A 22,941-nucleotide genomic window follows, 5' to 3' on the forward strand; every position below is an offset into this window, starting at 1 on the left:
CCTCCTCTCTGGCCCACTTTATCTTACTTCCAACCTTTCCCCTCACAAATTCTCCACTCATCTGCTAAAGTCTCATCACTAATTTCCAAAGTCAATGTGCGTATTTTCAACTCCCAGCCTTGGTCCATGCCTTTACTTTGGCCCAACATGCCTTTCCCTTCAGCCCATCCTAAACATACCCTCTTTTTGCCACAAGGTTGTTATAGCAGTTGTATCCCATGGCAACTTGGTCTGGAAAACACATGCCTGATTTTCTGAGCTTAAGAATGGTTATAAGAAGTGAAGCAGGGAGAGGAAGCAGATTTGACAGGGAAATGATTTGGTAAATCTTGGAGATGTCAAATTTGTGGCAATGGCATTTGGGGGCATTCTCCTTTCAAAATCACATAGGATCAATGAGAGAAATGTTCAGGGGAAATATTTCTTAAAGCTTTTTGTCTGATGGACACCTGACAATCTTCTTATATTCTAATTTTAAAAGTAGAAATAGTTTTTTTTCCATTTAGAAAGATTAAGTATAAAAAGAATAAAAGGTAAAATTTAAAAAGACTAGAAAAAGATGTAAAGAAATAACAGTTACCTCTATTTCTAATACTCCAAAATTACTGCTGATATTTCAATGTATATTCCTCCTGGACTTTAAAAGGCCATTTTAATTTTTTTTAAAAAGGAAATTATTTATGTATACTTTTTTTTTTGTCTTTTTGCCATTTCTTGGGCCGCTCCCACAGCATATGGAGGTTCCCAGGCTAGGGGTTGAATCAGAGCTGTAGCCGATGGCCTACGCCAGAGCCACAGCAATGCGGGATCCAAGCCACATCTGCAACCTACACTGCAGCTCATGGCAACGCCGGATCCTTAAACCACTGAGCAAGGCCAGGGATGGAACCTGCAACCTCATGGCTCCTAGTTGGATTAACCACTGAGCCACAACAGGACACTCCTTATGTATACTTTTTATACATTATACTCAACAATATATTATGAATGGCTTCCAAATAAAAAATATAAGTCTAAATAATAATCTCTAATGACCATTTGAGGGTAGACTAAAATGTATTTAATTAATCATGTTTTGATGAAATTTAGCTTACTTCAATTTTACAGTTCTGTAAACAACCCCATAGTATACCTCTAATTATTCTCTTAAAAGAAATACCTCAGGGAGCTTTACTGTGGTGCAGTGGATTAAGGATCCAGTGTTGAGGGGAGGAGGCAAGATGGCAGAAGAGTAGGGGGACATGCTCGCCCTCTCCCACTAACACAACAAAAAAACATCTACACGTAAAACGACTCATACAGAATAGCAACTGAATGCTTGCAGAAGAACTTAAACCTCCAAAAATGGCAAGAATCTCTTGACATAACATGGTAAAACAAGAGAAAAGAGGAGAGAGAGAGAAGGGGAATCAGGACCGGACAGGCACTCCTGAGAGGGAAGTGTGAAGGAGAAAGGGAGCTCACACCCTGGAAAGTCACCTAACCGATGGAAAGATCAACCAAGTTGGAGGGATCTTTAGATACCGGGAAAAGTGCAGCAGCAGGTCTGAGATCTGAAAAGCAGTGAGAGTCGATCAGATCATTTGAACCACTGGCACAGACACCAAAGACTGAGATGCTCGGGTGGGGGCTGGGAACCAAGACCTAGGCTCCAGAGGTTAGTCCCTGGGAGTGGGCTGGGATTGGCGGTATGGAGACAGCCTAAGGGACTAGGAAGCAGTGTGTTGCAGGCGGAGGGAGCAATATGCTAAGGGCTGGGGAGTGGAAAGCCACAACAGAGGGAACCTGGGAGAAGGTCTGGACCCACAGGAGAGACAAGGCGCCAGTGTTGGGGTGAGGAGGAGGGGTGGGCCGCCATAGAATACTCCTTGCGCTCCAGTGTGTGTGCTTACCTGCCAGCTAGCAGAGAGCAGAGCTTCTCAGCTCATCCCACCCCCCGCCCCCCGTGCACTCCTGGCCAGAAGCAACCTGCCATCCCAGCAGACTGGCCCCACCACCCATGGGAAGCCAACCACCACAGCAGCGTTCCCTGCCTGGCCTGCCTGCACACAGGAAGCATCCCACTCCTGCTGAGCAAGCCAGCCAGCACCGCCCGCCCTAGGTAAGTGCTCCTTTGCCTCTGAGTGACCCAGCTAGGCCTGCCTGCCCTGGGGAAGTGCCCCACTGCCACAGAGCAGGCTGGTCAGCATCACCCACCCTGGGGAAGTGCTCCTTTGCCTCTGAGTGACCCGGCTAGCCCTGCCAGCCCTAGGGAAGTGCCCCACTGCTGCAGAGCAGGCTGCCCAGCATCACCGCCGTTGGGGAGCCCAGGGCAAGCCCTGCCCAGCTCCAGGGAACACACCTCCACCATGGTGCGCACCAACCCCGCCGATCCTTGGGAAGTGCCCTCCGTCATGGAGCAAGCTGACCAGCACCACCTGCCTCCCTGCCCGGCCACAGAAAGTGCACCTCCACCATAGTGCACACTTGTCAGTCCTGCCCAGCCTCGGGAAGAGCCCTCCACCACAGAGTGACCCTGCTAGCCCCACCCACCCTCTGGAAGCACCCCACTCCCTTGGAGCAAGCCGGCCAGCACCACGCGCCCTTGGGAAGAGCTCCTGGCCCAGGAGTGCCAGGTCAAGCCCTGCCTGGCTACAGGAAGAGCACCTCCACCAAAGTGTGCATCTGCCAGTCCCGCCCGCCCTCAGGAAATGCCCCACTGCCTCAAAGCAGGCTGGCCAACACTGCCCACCCTTGGGAAGCACTCTGCAACAACACCAGGGCAAACCCTTCCTGGCCATGGGGAGTGTACCTTCACCACGAAAAAGAAAAACAAGCAAGATGAAGAAGCTCAGAAAACATTCCCAGTTAAAGCAACAGGAGAACTCACCTGAAGCAGTAGACAATGAAACAGACCTCTGCAGTATGACAGACTTGGAGTTCAAAAGGGACATAGTGAAAATACTGAAGGAATTAAGAGAAGATATGAACAGTAATGTAGAATCCCTCAGAAAGGAACTAGAAAATATAAGAAGGAGCCAAGAAAAACTAGAAAATTCATTTGCAGAGATACAAACTGAGTTAAGGGCAGTAAAAACCAGAATGAATAATGCAGAGGAACAAATTAGTGACGTGGAAGATAGAATAATGGAAATCTCCCAATCAGGACAGCAGACACAAAACCAAATGAAAAAACATGAAAGCAATATAAGAGACCTATGGGATAATATAAAATGGGCCAATCTGCACATAATAAGAATTCCAGAAGGAGAAGAAAAAGAAAGGGGATTGAAAATATATTTGAAGAAATTATCACTGGAAAATTTCCAAATCTAATGGATACTGATTTCAAGATGCAGGAATCACAGAGGATCCCAAACAAGTTGAACTCAAATAGACCCACACCAAGACATATTATAATAAAAATGGCAAAAGTTAATGATAAAGAGAGGATCCTGAAGGCAGCAAGAGAAAAGCAAAGTGTCACTTATAAGGTAACCCCCATAAGGCTACCAGCTGATTTCTCTACAGAAACTCTACAGGCCAGGAGGGAATGGCAAAAGATATTTAAAGCTCTGAAAGGAAAAAATATGCAAACTAGAATGCTCTATCCAGTAAGAATATCATTTAAAATAGAAGGGGAAATAAAAAATTTCTCCAACAAATGAAAGCTAAAAGAATACAGCAATACAAAACCCATTCTCAAAGAAATACTGAAAGGGCTTCTCTAAATTAAAAAAAAAATTAGAGGAAGAACTAGGATGGAAGAAACCACAATCAGAGAGCAGTCACTTAAATAAGCCAGCATACAGATCTAATTATGAAGATGTTTAAAATAAAAAAAAAAGACATCAAAATCATAAAATGTGGGCAAGGGAAGTAAGGAAATAAATTCTTTTTTAAAAAAAATTTTAGTATAGTAATGAAGTGTTTGGACCTACAGGACTATCAGGCTACAACACACAATTATAGGAAGGGATTAACATACTTAAAAACCAGGGAAACCATGAATCAAAACTGAACATTATATTCACAAAAAATGAAAAGTACTCAAGCAGAAAATAAATGGAAGCTATCCAACCAAAAAGAAAAAAAAAGAAAGGAAGAATGGAGAATCATAGAATTAACTGGAAAACAAGAAGTAAAATGGCAATAAATAAACATCTATCAATTATCGCCTTAAATGTCAATGGACTGAATGTTCCAATCAAAAGACACAGAGTGGCTGATTGGATAAAAAAGAAAAACTTCAATCTGCTGCCTACAAGAAACTCACCTTAGGACAAAGGACACATATAGACTGAAAGTGAGGGGGTGGGAAAAGATATTTCATGCCAATGGACAAGACAGGAAAGCAGGAGTTACTTATATCAGACAAAATAGACTTTAAAATGAAGGCCATAAAGAAAGACAAAGAAGGACACTATTTAATGGTTAAAGGATCCATTCAAGAAGAGGATATTACAATCGTCAACATATATGCCCCCAATATAGGAGCACCCAGATACATACAACAAATACTAACAGACATAAAAGGAGAAATTGATGGGAATACAATCATAGCAGGAGACTAACACCCCACTCACATCAATGGTCAGATCCTCTAGACAGAAAACCAATCAAATAACAGAGATCCTAAAGGAAACAATAGAAAATTTAGATTTAATTGACATTTTCAGGACATTACATCCAAAAAAATCAGAATACACATTCTTCTCAAGTGCACATGAAACATTCTCAAGAATTGATCACATATTGGGGCACAAAGCTAACCTCAACAAATTTAAGAGTATAGAAATTATTTCGAGCATCTTCTTTGACCACAATGGCATGAAACTAGAAATCAACCACAGGAGAAGAAATGAGAAAAAAACCTATTACATGGAGACTAAATAACATGCTACTAAAAAACCAATGGGTCAATGAGGAAATCAAGAAAGAAATTAAAAAATACCTCGAGACAAATGATAATGAAGACACAACCTCTCAAAATCTATGGAACACCACAAAAGCAGTGCTCAGAGGGAAGTTCATGGCAATACAGGCTTTCCTCAAAAAAGAAGAAAGACCTCAAATCGATGACTTAACCCACCACCTAAATGAATTAGAAAAAGAGGAATTAAAAAAACCCTAAAGTCAGCAGGAGGAAGGAAATCATAAAGATCAAAGAGGAAATCAATAAAATACAGATTCAAAAAACAATAGAAAAAAATCAATAAAACCAAGAGCTGGTTCTTTGAAAAGGTAAGCAAAATTGACAAACTTCTGGCTAGACTCACCAAGAAGAGGAGAGAAAGAACTCAAATAAACAAAATAAGAAATGAAAAGCAGAAATCACAACAGATACTGCAAAAATACAAAAAACCATGTGAGAATACTATAACAATTATACGCCAACGAATTTGACAATCTGGAAGAAATGGACAACTTTCTACAGGCTTACAGCCTGCCAAAACTGAATCAAGAAGAAATAGACCAACTGAACAGACCCGTCACTAGAAATGAAATTGAATACATCATAAAAACACTCCCTACAAATAAAAGTCCAGGACCAGATGGCTTCATAGGTGAATTCTACCAAACATACAAAGAGGAACTGGTACCCACGCTCCTTAAATTTTTTCAAAAGGTTGAAGAAGAAAGAACACTCCCAAAAACATTCTATCATGCCGCCATCACCCTAATTCCAAAACCAGACAAAGATACCACCAAAAAAGCAAACTATAGGCCAATATCTGTGATAAATATAGACACAAAATTCTCAACAAAATTTTAGCCAACTGAATCCAGCAACATATCCAAAAGATCATACACCATGACCAGGTAGGGTTCATCCCAGGTTCACAAGGATGGTTCAACATACGCAAATCAATTAACGTCATACATCACATTAACAAAAGAAAAGTCAAAAACCATATGATCATCTCAATAGATGCAGAAAAAGCATTTGACAAAGTCCAACATCCATTTATGATAAGAACTCTCACCAAAGTGGGTATAGAGGGAACATTCCTTAACATAAAGCAATTTATGACAAACCTATAGCAAATATAATACTCAATGGAGAAAAGTTGAAAACCTTCCCACTAAAATCTGGAATAAGACAGGGATGCCCACTCTCACCACTGCTCTTCAACATAGTTTTGGAAGTCCTAGCCACAGCAACCAGACAAACAAAAGAAATAAAAGGCATCCAAACAGGAAGAGAAGAGCTAAAACTGTCACTGTATGTAGATGACATGATACTATACATAGAAAACCCTAAGGACTCAACCCCAAAACTACTTGAACTGATCAACAAATTCAGCAAAGTAGCGGGATATAAGATTAACATTTGGAAATCAGTCGGATTTCTGTATACTAACAATGAAACTTTAGAAAAGGAATACAAAAACACAATACCTTTTAAAATTGCATCCCCCAAAAATCAAATACCTGGGAATAAACCTGACCAAGGGTGCAAAAGACCTATACACTGAGAACTATAAACATTAATCAAGGAAATTAAAGAGATGTTAAGAAATGCAAAGATATTCCATGTTCCTGGAATATTAATATTAATAATATTAAGATATTCCATGTTCCTGAAAATTAATATTGTAAAAATGGCCATACTATCCAAAGCAATCTTCAATGCAATCCCTATCAAATTACCCATGACATTTTTCACAGAACTGGAACAAACAATCCAAAAATTTATGTGGAACAACAAAAGACCCAGAATTGCCAAAGCAATCCTGAGAAACAAAAACCAAGCAGGAGACATAACCCTCCCAGACCTCAAGCAGTATTACAAAGCCATGGTCATCAAGAAAGTGTGGTACTGGCACCAAAAGAGACATACAGACCAATGGAAAAGAATAGAGAACCCAGAAATAAACCCTGACACCTATGGTCAATTAATCTTTGACAAAGGAGGCAAGAGCATAAAATGGGAAAAAGAAAGTCTATTCAGCAAGAATTGCTGGGAAAACTAGACAGCTGCATGTAAAGCAATGAAACTAGAACACACCTTCAAACCATGCACAAACATAAACTCAAAATGGCTGAAAGACTTAAATATAAGACAAGAAATCATCAAACTCCTAGAAAAGAACATAGGCAAAACATTCTCTGACATCAACCTTATGAATATTTTCTCAGGTCAGTCTCCCAAAGCAATAGAAATAACAGCAAAATTAAATCATGGGACCTAATCAAACTGACAAGCTTTTGCACAGCAAAGGAAACCAAAAAGAAAACAAAAAGACAACTTACAGAATGGGAGAAAATAGTTTCAAATGATGCAAATGACAAGGGCTTAATCTCTAGAATATACAAGCAACTTATACAACACAACAGCAAAAAAGCCAATAACCCAATGGAAAAATGGGCAAAAGACCTGAACAGACATTTCTCCAAGGAAGATATACAGATGGCCAACAAGCACATGAAAAAATGCTCAAGATCCCTGATTATTAGAGAAATGCAAATCAAAACTACCATGAGATACCACCTCACACCAGTCAGAATGGCCATCATTAATAAGTCCACAAATAACAAGTGCTGGAGGGGTTGTGAAGAAAAGGGAACCCTCCTTTTTTGCACTGTTGGTGGGAATGTAAGCTGGTACAGCACTATTGAGAAAAGTATGGAGGTACCTTAGAAATCTATACATAGAACTACCATATGATCCAGCAATCCCACTCTTGGGCATATATCCAGACAAAACTTTCCTTCAAAAAGACACATGCACCTGTATATTCATTGCAGCTCTATTCACAATATCCAAGAGCTGGAAACAACCCAAATGTCCATTAACAGACGACTGGATTAAGATGTGGTATATACACACAATGGAATACTACTCAGCCATAAAAAAGAACAAAATAATGCCATCTGCAGCAACATGGATGGAACTAGAGACTCTCACACTGAATGAAGTAAGTCAGAAAGAGAAAGATAAATACCATATGATATTATTCATATCTGGTATCTAATATACAGCACAAATGAACCTTTCCACAGAAAAGAAAATCATGGACTTGGAGAATAGACTTGTGGTTGCCTGGGGAGGGAGTGGGAGCTTGGGGTTAACAGATGCTAATTATTGCTTTTGGAATGGATTAACAATGAGATCCTGCTATGTACCACTGAGAACTATGTCTAGATACTTACAACACAGCACGACAATGGAAGAAAAAATTATGTATACATATATGTGTAACTGGGTCCCCATGCTGTACAGTGGAAAAACAAAGTGTGTTATGGGAAACAACAATAAAAAATAAATAAAAAAAAAGGACCCAGTGTTGTCACTGCTGTGGCTTGGGTTGCTGCTGTGGTGCGGGTTTGACCCCTGGCCCAGGAACTTCTGAATGCCGTAGGTGTGGCCAGAAGTGGTTTCCTCAGGTACAACCACTATGGAAAACAGTATGGAGGTTCCTCAGAAAACTAAATATAGAACTATCATATGATCCAGCAATCCTACTCCTGGGTTTATATATGGACAAAACTTTCATTGAAAAAGATACATGTACCCGTTATGTTTACTGCAGCACTATTCACAATAGCCAAGGCATGAAACAACCTAAATGTTCATTGACAGATGACTGGATTAAGCAGATGTGGTGCATATACACAATGGAATACTACTCAAACTAAAAAAGAACAAAATAATGCCATTTGCAGCAACATGGAAGGAACTAGAGACTCTCATACTAAGTGAAGTAAGAAAGAGAAAGACAAATACCATATGATATCATTATCTCCAGAATCTAGTACATGGCACAAATGAACCTATCTACAGAACAGAAACAGACTCATGGACATAGAGAATAGACTTGCGGCTGCCGAAGAAGAAGAGAAGGAGTGGGATGGACTGGGAGTTTGAGGTTGGTAGATGCAAACTATTACATTTAGAATGGTTAAGGAATGAGGTCCTGCTGTACAGCACAGGCAACTGTATCCAATCCCTTGTGATAGAACATGATAGAGGATATTATGAGAAAAAGATTGGACGTATAAGTGGGTCACTTTGCTGTACAGCAGAAATTGACAGAACATTGTAAATCAACTATAATAAAAAATAAAAACATTCCTCGGTGTGTGACACAGCTGGGTTTGGAAAACTGTATTGATTTTTAGAGACAAAAATTTCAGGTGTTCACTATGAAAACAGAGGAAAATAGAGAGATAAGCAAAATGATACAATAACTCACGATTCCATCCCCCTGAGATAAACTATAGCTAGGTTTCCATAGCAGTCCATCCTGGAGTTGACAGAACACTTATTAGAGTATTCTGATCATTTCCTTCTATTTTCCTATTTGCCCAAGTGGTTGAAATTATATCTGATACTTATGGATGTCTTTATATTTTACACCTTATTACTATTTTTCTTTTGAGCTTATATATTAGGAGTCTCAGCAAAATCAAGATCAATTCTGACATAATATATTACAAATGTATCAAGAGAGGAAAGCCATACATCCACTGCTCTCCGTCTTATCACCTATATATTTAAAAATAATATTTTTTTTAGCTTCAGGCTCCTGCCTTGGGAACTGGATATAATACCACAATGCTGTGGCACCTTCCTCTAGACATACAGAATTCAGCATGCTGGGATCATGTATTAGGAACTTCCCATCTGCCCACATCATTGGCCTTTTGAGGAAAGAACACTTCTCTCTGGATTATTCCATGTCTTTGTTCTCCTTCAATGCCTCTTCATCACCCAGGACTGTGTGCCTGATGAGAACCCTGAGTTTAAAATACCCCTCTTCCTCTTCTTTAGATTTCACTCTGCATAGCACAGTATCTGGGTTATAGTAGTTACTGAAATAATCAAGTGTTAAGTCAAATTATCCTCCAGAATAGTAAGAGTAGGATGAGAGAAAGAGGGACAGATTTTCCTGGGCCCTTAGGTACTTTTGCTTTCTTGGGACCTTTCCTTCACTTAAAAAAGATTTAAAATTATATCTTACAATTGCATTGGTATAAAAACTAACTTAATCCAGGCTGGCTGGGTTTATTATTACATATTAACTATTATTTTATTCCTTCTTCTAATTGTAAGAGAAACAGAACCTTTTTGTAGGCACTGTGCCTGATGGATAAGCTGCTCCAGTCTGTTTTGAAAGTTAAGGGCAAAGCGATGTGGCTGTACTGGGAAATTCTCCCTTTGGGATTGGCCAGGTTTTTATTCTCATGCTATTTGTAGAGCATTTGCTACAGTCCAAGGAGTGTGCTATGTGTTTACCCTTATGTAACCAACACACCAGTCCTCTGGTTAATTACAACAATTATTTCTCATTTTATAGAAAAAGTATGCAAGGTATAACAGGAAAAAATTAAAGCCAAACTCATAGTTAATAAATGGTGGGACTGGAATTTCATTCATTGCACAAATGTTTCTTGAGCATATGCTGTGTTCCCGGCACCATTCCAGATACTGGGGAACAGCAGTATGCAAACCAAAGTCCCTGCCCTTATGAAGCTTCATCCTCAGTCTGATTCCAAAGCCTATGTGCTTAACTCCTATGCCTCAGGTCAAGTTTGCAGGCTTCTCTATTCTGTGGACTGTGGTTTTATAAGTGGTGAGAAACTCTACATCATGTGGATGGACGGTCAAAATCCCGGCCAGAATTTCACCTGCCTCTCTGCATCTGCATCGGAAATTAAGCCACCATTACTCATTTCTGTGGGCTCAATGGCTTTTCCACCCAAAGGTGCTTTCCCCCTTTCTCCACTCGCCCTGCCCTGCCTCAACAAAGACCAGGATGCCTCATCATTGCCATCTTAGCCTTCCATGATTGTCTGAATCACCGGTGCTTCCACAGATGCACACCTGGTCTGCCTTTGGGAACGCAATGATCTCTCTTCCCTCCATGTCTTTGAACTGGCCACTTACTGCTTTTGACTGGACCTTTTCCCTCTTTCCACCCAAATAATTCTGGTCGCCACTACCACACAGTTCAGGCATCACCTCTCCCTGGACAGATTCCATAACTGTCAGGATCCAGCATGAGGGAGATGGTTTATTACCATTGAGCACTTAGGGAGAATTAGAAAAGGTACCTGTCTGCTTTTCTGAGCACTTATTTTCCCTAAATGCTCAAGATACCATTGAGCACTTAGGGAGAATTAGAAAAGGTACTAGCGTCAGGGAGGAGTGACACACCTCCCTAGTGTCAGCAAGGTTTAGGGAAACCAAAAAGTGATGGTGCAGTACTCCATCACTAGAAGTACTGTTACCATCCCACAGGCTAGAAAGGGCCAGGGAAGAGAAGGTTTCTAGAACCCCAAGGAAAGAATTGTGTGGCAAGGGCTTGCTGTCAGGAGCTGCATCCTTCAGGAACAGATATAGTCAGTGTGCAAAGAAACTGAGAGGAGGAATCCCTCCTCTCAGAGGGAATTAGCACCCCAGCCTTATCCTCATCCTTTCTGCTCACCTTTTGCTTCAGCTCCCCACTGGCCAATCCAACTGGATGCAGTAGGCATGTGGGCACACTGATGCAGCCCATATGAGCCAACCCCAGGACAGAGAGCAGGGTGGAGAGTGGACCTGGAAAATACCCATAATACTTTCCCTGCCAGTCCCCAGCCCCAGGCTCTGTCAGCAGACTCTCCTGTTAGGTCCTATGACACCCTGTGATTCTCACCATCACAGCACTGCTTATGCCCCCAAATCCCCAAACACACTAGACTGTAAGCTCCCTGGCAAATAATCTGCCAGGTCTTATCCATCTTAGTTTCATCTAGCACAGAGCCTGGCACATTGTAAGAGCTCCATAAATATTGAATATAATAAGGATCTACCCTATCAAATGCAAATTTCATAGGAAAGTAAATTTCTTAATCTATTATCAGCTGGCACCTCAGGGTGGTTTATGGCAAGAAAGAACAATTTTCAGCATGTTAAGTTCGAAGTTACTTATCCCCAGCGAACATGTACTTCCTTGTCTTATTCTTTTTTTGGTGGATCAGTATGTCATTAGTCAACAAGCGTGCAGTAGCTTCCCCTGGGGGGAGGCAGAATTCCTACCCCAAATTAACATGTGCCTGCCATTCATTTCCCTTTTGTAACAAAGCTAACACAAAACAACTGAGAGCAATGAAAACATTATTTCATACAAATGGTACAGGATGGATCAAACAGAAAGGTATGTTGGGAAATTAAGCATATCAGGTAAAGGCAGCAGCACAGAGCTCACAGCTGTTTGCAACTCTGTTGTGCTTACGGAAATGACACAGTGCAGCCATCATCCATAAGCAGGATCATGGAGTTGCAGACCTTGGCAGTCTGTCCTGTCTGCCCCTGCTTCTCCATTCTCACAGCCTTGCCAGGTCGCCTCCACTTTCAATCTGTCCTACACTGAGGAAATGTGGAAATTTTTTTGACAGCAATTTTCATCCCATCATATCATCCTCTAGGTTAATGTTCAAACTCTTTTGACAAGCATTTCTCATTCCATCCTTGGTAATGGAACATGTCCTCTAACAACTGGTTCTCAATCTTACACCTACAGCTCCCCTCACTGTTTGTTGTTAAAGGCAAACCTCTGTTTTCACTTTGTTGTAAATTCTTGCCACATTCCATACCTAGCAGGCACTCAAGGGGGATTTCTGATTAAAAACCCACTTAGATATACCCAGTCCCTACACATCACAATAGTAGCTTCCTATCTTACTAAAAGTTGGTGGCAGCAGTGTGTAATGACTTGGTTTTGTCCCCATTCAGCCACTAATCCTGTAGATGGATGATTTTGTTTCTTCCCCCACCAAGCCTAGAGGGCTCTGCACTCTTTGAAAAATCAGAAATGTTGCCAGCTTGCTATGCTACCTGATTCTTCTCTGCCTTCAAACACAAGGCAAAACAAGCTCTTGTTTCCATGCTGCACATAAATAGATTGTTCTTCAACTTCAGAAATGTCCTTGGCATAGAACATAGGAGCCTACCATCACAGAAATTCTCTCCCTCCATCTTACAAGGCCATGGCTGAGATCTTGGTAACTGTGTTCAGGAAGCCTGTGGCTGAGTGACCCTTCAACCTGTCCTGATGCCCCTGCATGAAGGAGGGAGTAAATATTGCCTAATCGGTGCCCAGAACCAGAAGCCAAACCTGTGGGAATTCATGGATTCATCTCATGTCTGCTTTTCTGAGATCCTCCTGCCAGGCAGGGCTGCCATGTTGCATAATTTTAGGTAAATGGTGCTCCCTGGGGATGTGAAATGTGGTAGGCCTAGTGCCAAGCACTGTCTTGGACATAGCAAGGCCACACTGGCTGTGCTGCATGTCTTTGTTCCTTCAGAAGCCTCTCTGATCTTCACCCTGCTCTGCGTCCCAGGAAGCAAACTTGTACACATGGCATTGAGGCCTTTGCCCTCCAACTTCCCACTGGCAGGAAACTGGAAAGAGGGGAGTATCAGCAAACCTGCTCCCCTGCCAGGTTGCTGTGGGTATGCAACTAAGGACAGCAGCTCCTGTTAGGCAGCCCAGCCCTCTCCATTCAGCTCTCTTCTCAGATTTCTGGTAGCACTCTGATTACCCTGCTGTCACTAGCCCCAGGGTAGCTTGCTCTCCCTTGTTGCCCTCATCTTTCTAAATGGTTCCTCTATGAAACTCTTGTAATGTGACTCAGTTCAAGTGTGCCATCACTGATTTCTCACTGTAATCCTGACCCACAGAGTGGGAAATAAGACGGAACTTACACTAGCATGGAGGAGACATTAACGAACATGTTTGCAAATAGAATTTACATAATTTTAGAGAGTGATAAAGCTAAAAAAAAAAGGGTAATGCAATGGAGGCACCACCTGACTCTGCCACTTCCCTGCCACTAACAGCCTAATTCAGCAGGGGACCTCCTTCCTCCTGTCTTTTTAAAAATAAATCGTGTATTCATATTGCTAGTTCCACGTCAATTCTCTGGTTTTAAAATAAACAATTTTATTTTAAAAAAAGGGAGAACCACCTGACTGACATCTAGGAGAGAAAGGCCATATCCTAGAGTGGCCTGGAAAGGTCTTTTTGAAGAGGTGACATCTGACAAACACCATAATGATGAGAATGAGGCAGCTGCACCAGCATATAAACAAAAAACATTCCAGAGCAGCAGATGCAAACAGCCCCAAATGGAAAAGAGTTTGAATAGAATGGAACCTAGAGAACTAGGAGAGTAACAGGAGATGAGGTCAGGAAAGAAGGGCATAAGAAAGTTGGGGTTTCATCCTAAGGGCACTGAGAAGACATTACAGAATTTGAGGCAGGAGTTGTAATGGCCACTGCCTTAACAGAAATCAAATTAAACCATGAAAGGGATCAGCTGAAGAGAATGTTATGAAAGAACTATTAACATAAGTATGGGTAGGGTTAGGAACTACTAAAAGAGTGAAGCTTTCAAGAACTAGAAATAGAGGGAAGATACTATTAGCCTTACATCTGGAGGGGACAAGGAGAGTCATCACTGGCATCTGAGAAGAGAAGGATCCATGAAAGAGGGGCCACTGGAAGGAGGTGTACCAGCTGGTGACCTTCAGAGGCTATTAGGAAGGTTTGAAGGGTGGAGATGGAATTGGATTAGAGTACATCCTGAGCTATGGGAGCTAGGTCCTAAGTAGGGGGAGTGGATGACATAAGAGGTCTGGGCTTTCAAGACACCTGAGAACATGTAATGTGAAGTGGAGAGGCTAGGAAGAAGGGATTTCATTTGCCAATTATTAACTTTAGTCCCAATATGTGTCAGCAAATCCTAACAGTTTTCATAAATGTTGTCACCTTCAGGGCTTGGTCAGGGAACTGGAAGGTTCCAAGGAAGGCAAGAACAAGATGTGGGGACTGAGATAAGGGGAGATGCCAGCCCATGGAAGGGCCTTCCCATTGAGGTGTTACATGGCCTGAATGCAGAAGAGTTATCTGGTACCTGGAACCAAACCACAGCTTTAAGGATGATTTATTCAGTCAGCTTCCCAGGCTTGCCAAACTTTTCAAAGTCCGTTTATTACTGTGCTCCCAAGGCTGTGTGGCAGACAGGAAAGCCCATCAGGTGCTTGTTCAGGCTGAACAAAGGCCATACTGCCTTGCACCTATTCCCACTGAGGGGTATTTGTTAGCTGGCTGGTCCAAGCTGGCAAAGATCCATGGCTTCCAACCCTCTGCTCCCAAGTGCAGAGAAACACAGAGTTCTTAGTGAGACCCAAATCTAGGGAAAAAAACACTTTGGGGATTACTTGGAGAAAGTAAATATGTATAGTGTTTCCCCTCCCTCTTCTGGTTTCTATCCCGTAGTTAGATAACATCGGGAAACAAAGCAAAACAAAACAAAACAAAAAGGGCACTGCTCTCTTAGGAAGCCTCAGTTGTCCCCCATTGACATTAATTTTATCCAGTGGTTTCCAAATGTTTTTAGCTGCGTGACTTTTTACAAACAAAATCCACCACTGAATCTTAAATGTATAACACAGGCAACATCCCATGGCCATTTTCTAGATACCCACACAGTCCTGATTCCAGTCAGTTGAGTGGGATTTTCCCGAGTGTGTGGGGATATGAGTTTATTGAAGAATTTGCATACAGTAAATATGCAGTTAGATGAGTTTTGACAGTCTTGTAATAAGACCACTATCTAGACAAAGAACAGCTTCATCACTCCCCAGATTCCCTCACTCCCCTTTGTGATCAATCCTTTCCTCCTACCCCATTCCCTGTAATCACTGGTCTGATTTCTGTCCCTATTTTGCTTTTCCAGAACATCATAGAAATGGAGTCAGGCAGCATGTAACCTTTTGCGTCTGGCTTCGCCCACTCAGCCTAATGCTTTTGAGAGTCATCCATGGTTTTGCACATATTAGTAATTTGTTCCTTTTTATTGCCGAGTAGAAGTCTATTGTTCCTGTGTGGTTTGCAAAGTTGTACTTCAGCTTCAGATTCTTTTTTGCATAGAATACAAAGCCTCCCATTCAAATAATTTTCTTTCTTCATTAAAATACTGAGATCGAAACCCTGGTAACACCACTGAGGGAGCACATGTGGACTGAGGCTGTTTGACCTCAGAAGTGTCTGTCGATCATTGTGCCAAACAGCTACATCAGAGCTGTCACTCACTGAGCTAGCTCTCCACCCCAATGTACCTCTAATTCTCCCCTAGGACTAGAATTCCTTGGAATTTTTTAATCAAAGCAATGAAATACTGCTGGTTTTTCTTTAAATTATAATTAGCAGACAAATTCTTAAACTGGGGAAAGAATAAAAGGGAATGTACTTATTCAGAGAGAAATTTTGGCTGCAAAAGGGCTTCCAAGAATAAGATATGTGGCCCAAACACAAATCCATACAAAAACTGCAACCAAAAACTTCAGCTTTGGCCACTGCTCATTTGACCACACAGTTGCAAGAATCTTTTGCATTCTCAACCCTGCTATCTGACAAACAGCTTTTGTTCCTCTCTCAAAGGCACACTATTTGCTGACCAACCATCTCACTAAGTCAGAGAATGGGTGTGTGAAGAATGAGGTGGTAAAGGAGATGGTATGGGGGGTCCACAGAGCCAGATCTCGGAGACTTGAGTGTTCTGCTCTGGAGTTTGGACCTTACACTATAGCCAATGGGAATGAGCAATGGGCTTTAGACAGAGGAGGGTCAGTGTGCACTCTGGAGATCCCTCTGCTAGCCAAGGTAGGGAAAGATGTTGGAAGATCCTGCCAAGGTTCAGGAGAGAAAGAGTGCATCAGCAAGACAATGGAGCGGAGAGAATCCATCTCAGAGACACATGTGATGCAGAATTAACAAAGTTTGGGAAAAGGGTAAGAGAAAGGAAAGGGCAAACAGCTTTAGTTTTAACCAATAACACTGCAATATAAGTCACTGCATCCATTTCACAGATGACAAAACTGAGCTTAATGAGGTTAAATTAATTTACATGAGTTTATGCAGCTAATAGGATGGAAATAATACAATGGTACTGAAGCACTGCACTCAGGGATTACTCAGGCATGTGAGATAGTGGTAACCACATTTAAGGGATTATTGGAAATTAATTTAAAAAACCAAAAACTTGCTTTGGGAAGAGAGTATCCTTGAGTGCCAGAGAGCAGTGTTTGGGAAGTTACCACCAGTGACCTAAAAGGAATAAGATTTTAAGAGGATTTACCCTTTTCTCATTCACCTCATTCATCTCCTTTCCTTTGTCCTTCCCCTTGCATCTGAGGGAGAGACATTAGTATAATAACGAGTTAGCATTTGAGAGTATTCAGCAAAGCCTGCTGCTAGCCGCCTTTTCTGACAGAGAAACATTCCCTAACATCATTTTATCCTTTTTGGGTAAGTGGCCTCCTTGTTTCCCAACTGCTTTGGAGATAAAAGAAGGCAGTGAGGGATTTATCTTTTTTCCCATAATATTGTGGTTGTAATTTAAAGCTGCCATAACTCATGTATAGAACTGTGACCATAATACCACGGAAAAAGCCATCATTCAAACCATAAAGGGAGAAATGTGGAGTTCTGTTTCTTCCAGCTGTAAATTGCCTCAAAACCAGCAGACAGCTGTGGGCATAACCAGACAATGGAAACTAAGATTTGGAAAGTTACCCCTGATGAATTGTTTTTCTCTTTTCTCTCTTTTTGTACACATTCACTAGAGTCAAAATAGTTTTCTCTACTGGAAAGTGACCAAGACTAGGTCATCGATCTGTACTTGGCTAGTATATGACTCCAAATTTGGGGAATGCCCTAAAAGATTCTTAGAACTGGATTAAATCTGCAGACAGTAGAGCCTGCTCAAGTTGGGTTGGGTCAGTTAGACTATTTCTGTGATGATACCAGCTGCGAATCTTCCAGGGACCATGGTGTCTACTTTTCTTTTCTAGGGTGGGATGTTCCAGACCAGTAATTTCTTCCAGTCTGGTCCATGTTTCTCAGCTGTAGTTAAGTACAACAGCCAATGCTATGGCTAAAACTCATTGCCCTAATCATTCTCCAGTAAGCTCATGTAAAAGGTAATAAACCCCCAAAAATCTGCTCCCCATATGTTCTACCACAGTCAGCTCTGTCTAGCATGCTTACTCCTACATGGGTATGAGCACCTTCTATGCATCAAGAACATTCTAGATACTTTGTGCTCATTATATGATCTCATTTAATCCTCATCATGACTCTGTAAGTTAGAGATCATCATTCTTATTTTATAGTTGAAGAAACTGAGCCATCAAGTGACTGAATGAATGAAGAGAAGAAAAATTCTAACCCAGGTCAATGGATATCATCAAACCAGTGCTCCTGCCTCTCCCAGTTCACAATTCTTTTAGACATTAAGATACATATGATGTGTTAGAAAGAGGACAAAGTTCTCATTAATGGTACTGAATGTACAAACTTTGAAGTAAAATATTTCCTAAATATTTCTGAGATATTACTTACTTTTGGAAGTTAGTAAGTTCCTATTCCTGAGTTTGTGCTTTAGACTTGTGAATTCAGGTCCTAGGGTTAGATGGCTTGAATTCAATACCAGCTTTGTCTCTTCTTACCAGTGTGACTTTGGGTAACAAAGTCAATAACCTCTCTGTGCCTTGGTTTTCTCATCTTAGAGTGATGATTCTAAGTGGTATACACTTTATAGGATATTCTAATTTTTAAAGAGGATAAATTAATGAAAAGTGTTCAAAACAGGTGTGGAAGTGGGTTGTGTGGTTGACTTACACTGGTGGTCCCAAATGAGCCATGCCTCCCAATTCTAAGTCCTTGTGTAATACCTACCCACACTGAACCTGGACTTGGATGGATAGCTTACCTTGGCCAACAGGAAACTAGCAAGGGGTATGGAAGAAGAGTCTTAATAAGTGCTTGCATACAGGGGTTTGTCCTCTTGGGACACTTGCTCTTGGAGTCCTGAGCCACCATATAAAGAAGTCAGGCAATCCTGTTGGAGACACACCCTGGAGAGAAAGATAAATGCCTGCTCAAACCTTCACTGTTCTGTTCCAGCCATCCCAGCCAAGGCTCCAAACAGCCATCTTGGACATTCTAGACCCAGAAGACGCCATGTGGAGCAGAAGTACTACCTAGCTGAGCCCAATAAACCCATAGAATCATAAGAAATAATAAAATTTTCTTTTAAGCCACAACATTTTGTAGTGGTTTGTTCAAACAGCAACAGGTTACTGAGATAAAGTGCATTCAATAAATGTCAGCTATTAATTTTAGCTTAAAACTACTATTACCCATTGACTCTATCATAAACATTAAGACATGGATAGGAGACAGGATTAAGATGGTGCAACAGAAGGACTGGAGCTCACCTTCTCTCATAAAAACAACAAAGTTACAACCAAATGCTGAACAACCTTCAACCAAATGGACTGGAAACTTTCAAAAAGATATCCTACTCCAGAAGACAAAAAGGAGGCCACATCAAGATGGCAGGAGGGGCGATTACACAATATAAGCAACCACATACATGCTGGGTGGGAAGCCCACAGACTGGAAAATAACTGTTATCACAGAGATTCACCTATAGGAGTGAGAGTTCTGAGCCCTACGTCAGGTCCCCCTGCCTGGGAATCTCGCATTGGGAGAAAGAGCCCCAAGAGCATCTGGCACTGAAGACCAGTGGACCTTGTGTGCAGGAGCTCCACGGGACTGGGGGAAAAATGACAGCCCATTCTTTAAAGGTGCACAGAGGCTTTCATGTGCACTGGGTCCCAGGGCAAAGCAGAGGCTCCACAGGAATTTGGGTCACTGTAGTTCTTGGAGGATATCCAGGGTGACTGTGGCTCATTGTGGAGGAAGGTCATTAGAGGCAAAGCTCTTGGGAATATTCATCAGCATGTGTTCCTCTAGAGGTGGCCATTTTGGGAAAATGTGACCCCACCCATCAGTGCTCAGTAGCCCAGGAAAAACAATAATCCAGGTAGGATCACAGCCCTATCCATCAATAAACAGATTGCCTAAAGACCCTCCCAGGCAAACAGCTGCTTCTAATCTCACCCAGAGACAAAGCTCCACCCACCAGAGGGACAGGAATTAGCTCCACCTACCAGTGGTCAGGCACCAGTCCCTACCATCAGGAAGCCTACAGCAAGCCTCCCTACCAACTTCAGCCACAAGGGGGGCAGACATCAGAAGTAAGAGAGGCTACAACTCTATTGTCTGAAAAAAGGACACACATCAAAAACCTATGAAAATGAAAAGGCAGAGAACTATAACTCAGATAAGGGAATGAGAAAAAACCCCAGAAAATCAGCTAAGTGATCTGGAGATTCTCAGCATCCAGGAAAAGACTTTAGACTGATCATGATGAAGATGATGCAAGACATTACAAATAAACTGAAGGCAAAGATTGATAATTTACTGTAAACACTGAGCAAAGAAATACAAGACTTAAGACCTAAGCAAGCAGAGATGCAAAATACAATAACTGAAATAAAAAATTCATTAGAAGCAACCAATAGCAGAATACAGGAGACAGAAGAATGAATATGTGAAGTGGAGGACAGACTAGTGGAAATCACTAGAAAATGGAAACAGAAAAGAGAAAAAAGATTGAAAAGAAATGAAGAGCATCTCAGAGAACTCTGGGATAATGTTAAGTGCACCAACATCCGTATTATAAGGGTGCCAGAAGGAGAAGAGAGAGAGAAAGTGGGACAGAAAAAAATATTCTAAGAGATAATAGCTGAAAACTTCCCTAACATGGGAAAGGAACCACTCACTCAAATCCAGGAAGCACAATGAGTACCATATAAAATAAACCCAAGGAGGAACACCCCTAGACACATATTGATCAAACTGACCAAATTTAAAGACAAAGAGAAAATATTTATCTATTTTTTTATTACTCAATGAGTTTATTACATTTATAGTTGTACAATAATCATCACAATCTAGTTTTATAGGATTTCCAACCCACAACCCCAGCACATCCCCCCACCCCCTAAACTGTTTCTCTCTCCTTTGGAGATCATAAGTTTTTCAAAGTCTGTGAGTGAGTAGCTGTTCTGCAAAGAAGTTCAGTCTGTCCTTTTTTCAGATTCCACATGTCAGTGAAAGCATTTGATGCTGGTGTCTCATTGTATGGCTGACTTCACTTAGCATGATAATTTCTAGGTCCAATCCATGTTGCTAAAAATGCTATTATTTCTTTCCTTTTAATGGCTGAGTAATATTCCATTGTGTATATGTACCACATCGTCTTTATCCACTCCTCTGTTGATGGGCATTTAGGTTGTTTCCAAGTCTTTGCTGTTGTACATAGTGCTGCAATGAACACTGGAGTACATGTATCTTTGCGAGTCATGGTTTTCTGTAGATAGATGCCCAGGAGTGGGATTGCTAGATCAAATGGTAGCTCTATTTTTAGTTTTCTGAGGCATCTCCATACTGTTTTCCACAGTGGTTGCACCAATTTACAATCCCACCTACAGTGTACTAGGCCACACCCTCTCTAGCACTTATTGTTTGTAGACATTTTGAAAATGGCCATTCTGGCTGGTGTAAGGTGATACCTCATAGTAGTTTTGATTTGCATTTCTCTAATAACGAGTGATGTTGAACATCTTTTCATGTATTTTTTAGCCATTTGTATGTCTTTGGAGAACTGTCTGTTTAGATCTTCTGCCCATTTTTTGACGGGGTTGTTTATTTTTTTGGTATTGAGCTGCAGAAGGTGTTTATAAATCTTGTTAGTTGATTCATTTGCAAAGATTTTCTCCCATTCTCTGGGTTGTCTTTTCATTTGGTTTATGGTTTCCTTTGTTGTGCAGAAACTTTTATAGGACATTCCATCCAAAAGTAACAGAATACACATTCTTCTCAAGTGCACATGGAACAGTCTCTAAGATTGATCATATTCTGGGCTACAATCCAACCTCAGTAACTTTAAGAAAACTGAAATCATATCAAGCATCTTTTCCAACCACAACGCTATATGACTAGAAATCAACAACAAGAAAAAAACTGCAAAAAAACACAAGCACATGGAGACTAAACAACATGCTACTAAAAAACCAATGGATCACTGAAGAAATCAAAGAAGAAGTTAAAAAATACCTAGAAGCAAATGACAACAAAGATATGACACTTCAAAACCTATGGGATGCAGCAAAAGTAGTTCTAAGAGGAGTTTGTAGCAATACAAGCATATCTCGAGAAACAAGAAATAGCTCAAACAAACAACCTAAATTTATATCCAAAGCATCTAAAGAGAGAACAGACAAGACCTAAACTTAGCAGAAGAAAAGAAATAAAAAACATCAGAGCAGAAATCAATGAAATAGAAACAAAGAAAACCATAGAAAAGATCAATGAAACAAAAAGCTGGTTCTTTGAAAAGATTAACAAAATTGATAAACCCTTAGCCAGACTCATTAAGAAAAAAAGATAAAGGAATCAAATCAATAAAATTAGAAATGAAAAAGAAGTTACAACAGACATCACAGAAAAACAAAGGATCATAAGAGACTACTACATGAAACTATATGCCAATAAGATGGAAAACCTAGAAGAAATGGACAAATTCTTAGTTTTCTACAATCTTCCAAGACTAAACCAAAATGAAATAGAAAAGATGAACAGACCAGTCACAAGTACTGAAATTGAAACTATGATTAAAAAATTTCCAACAAACAAAAGTCCAAGACCAGATGGCTTCACAGGGGATTTCTATCAAACATTTAGAGAAGAGATAACACCTATCCTTTTGAAACTATTCCAAAAACTGGCAGGAAGGAACACTCCCAAACTCATGTTATGAGGCCACCATCACCCTGATACCAAAACCAGACAAAGATACCACACACACATACAAAAATTACAGGCCAATATCACTGATGAACATAGATGCAAAAATCCTCAACAAAATACTAACAAACTGAATTCAACAATACATCAAAAAGATTGTACATCATGATCAAGTGGGATTTATCCCAGGGATGCAAGGGTTCTTCAATATTCACAAATCAATCAATGAGATACACCACATTAACAA

This window comes from Phacochoerus africanus, chromosome 1 (assembly GCF_016906955.1).
Source record: "Phacochoerus africanus isolate WHEZ1 chromosome 1, ROS_Pafr_v1, whole genome shotgun sequence".
Lineage (NCBI taxonomy): Eukaryota > Metazoa > Chordata > Mammalia > Artiodactyla > Suidae > Phacochoerus > Phacochoerus africanus.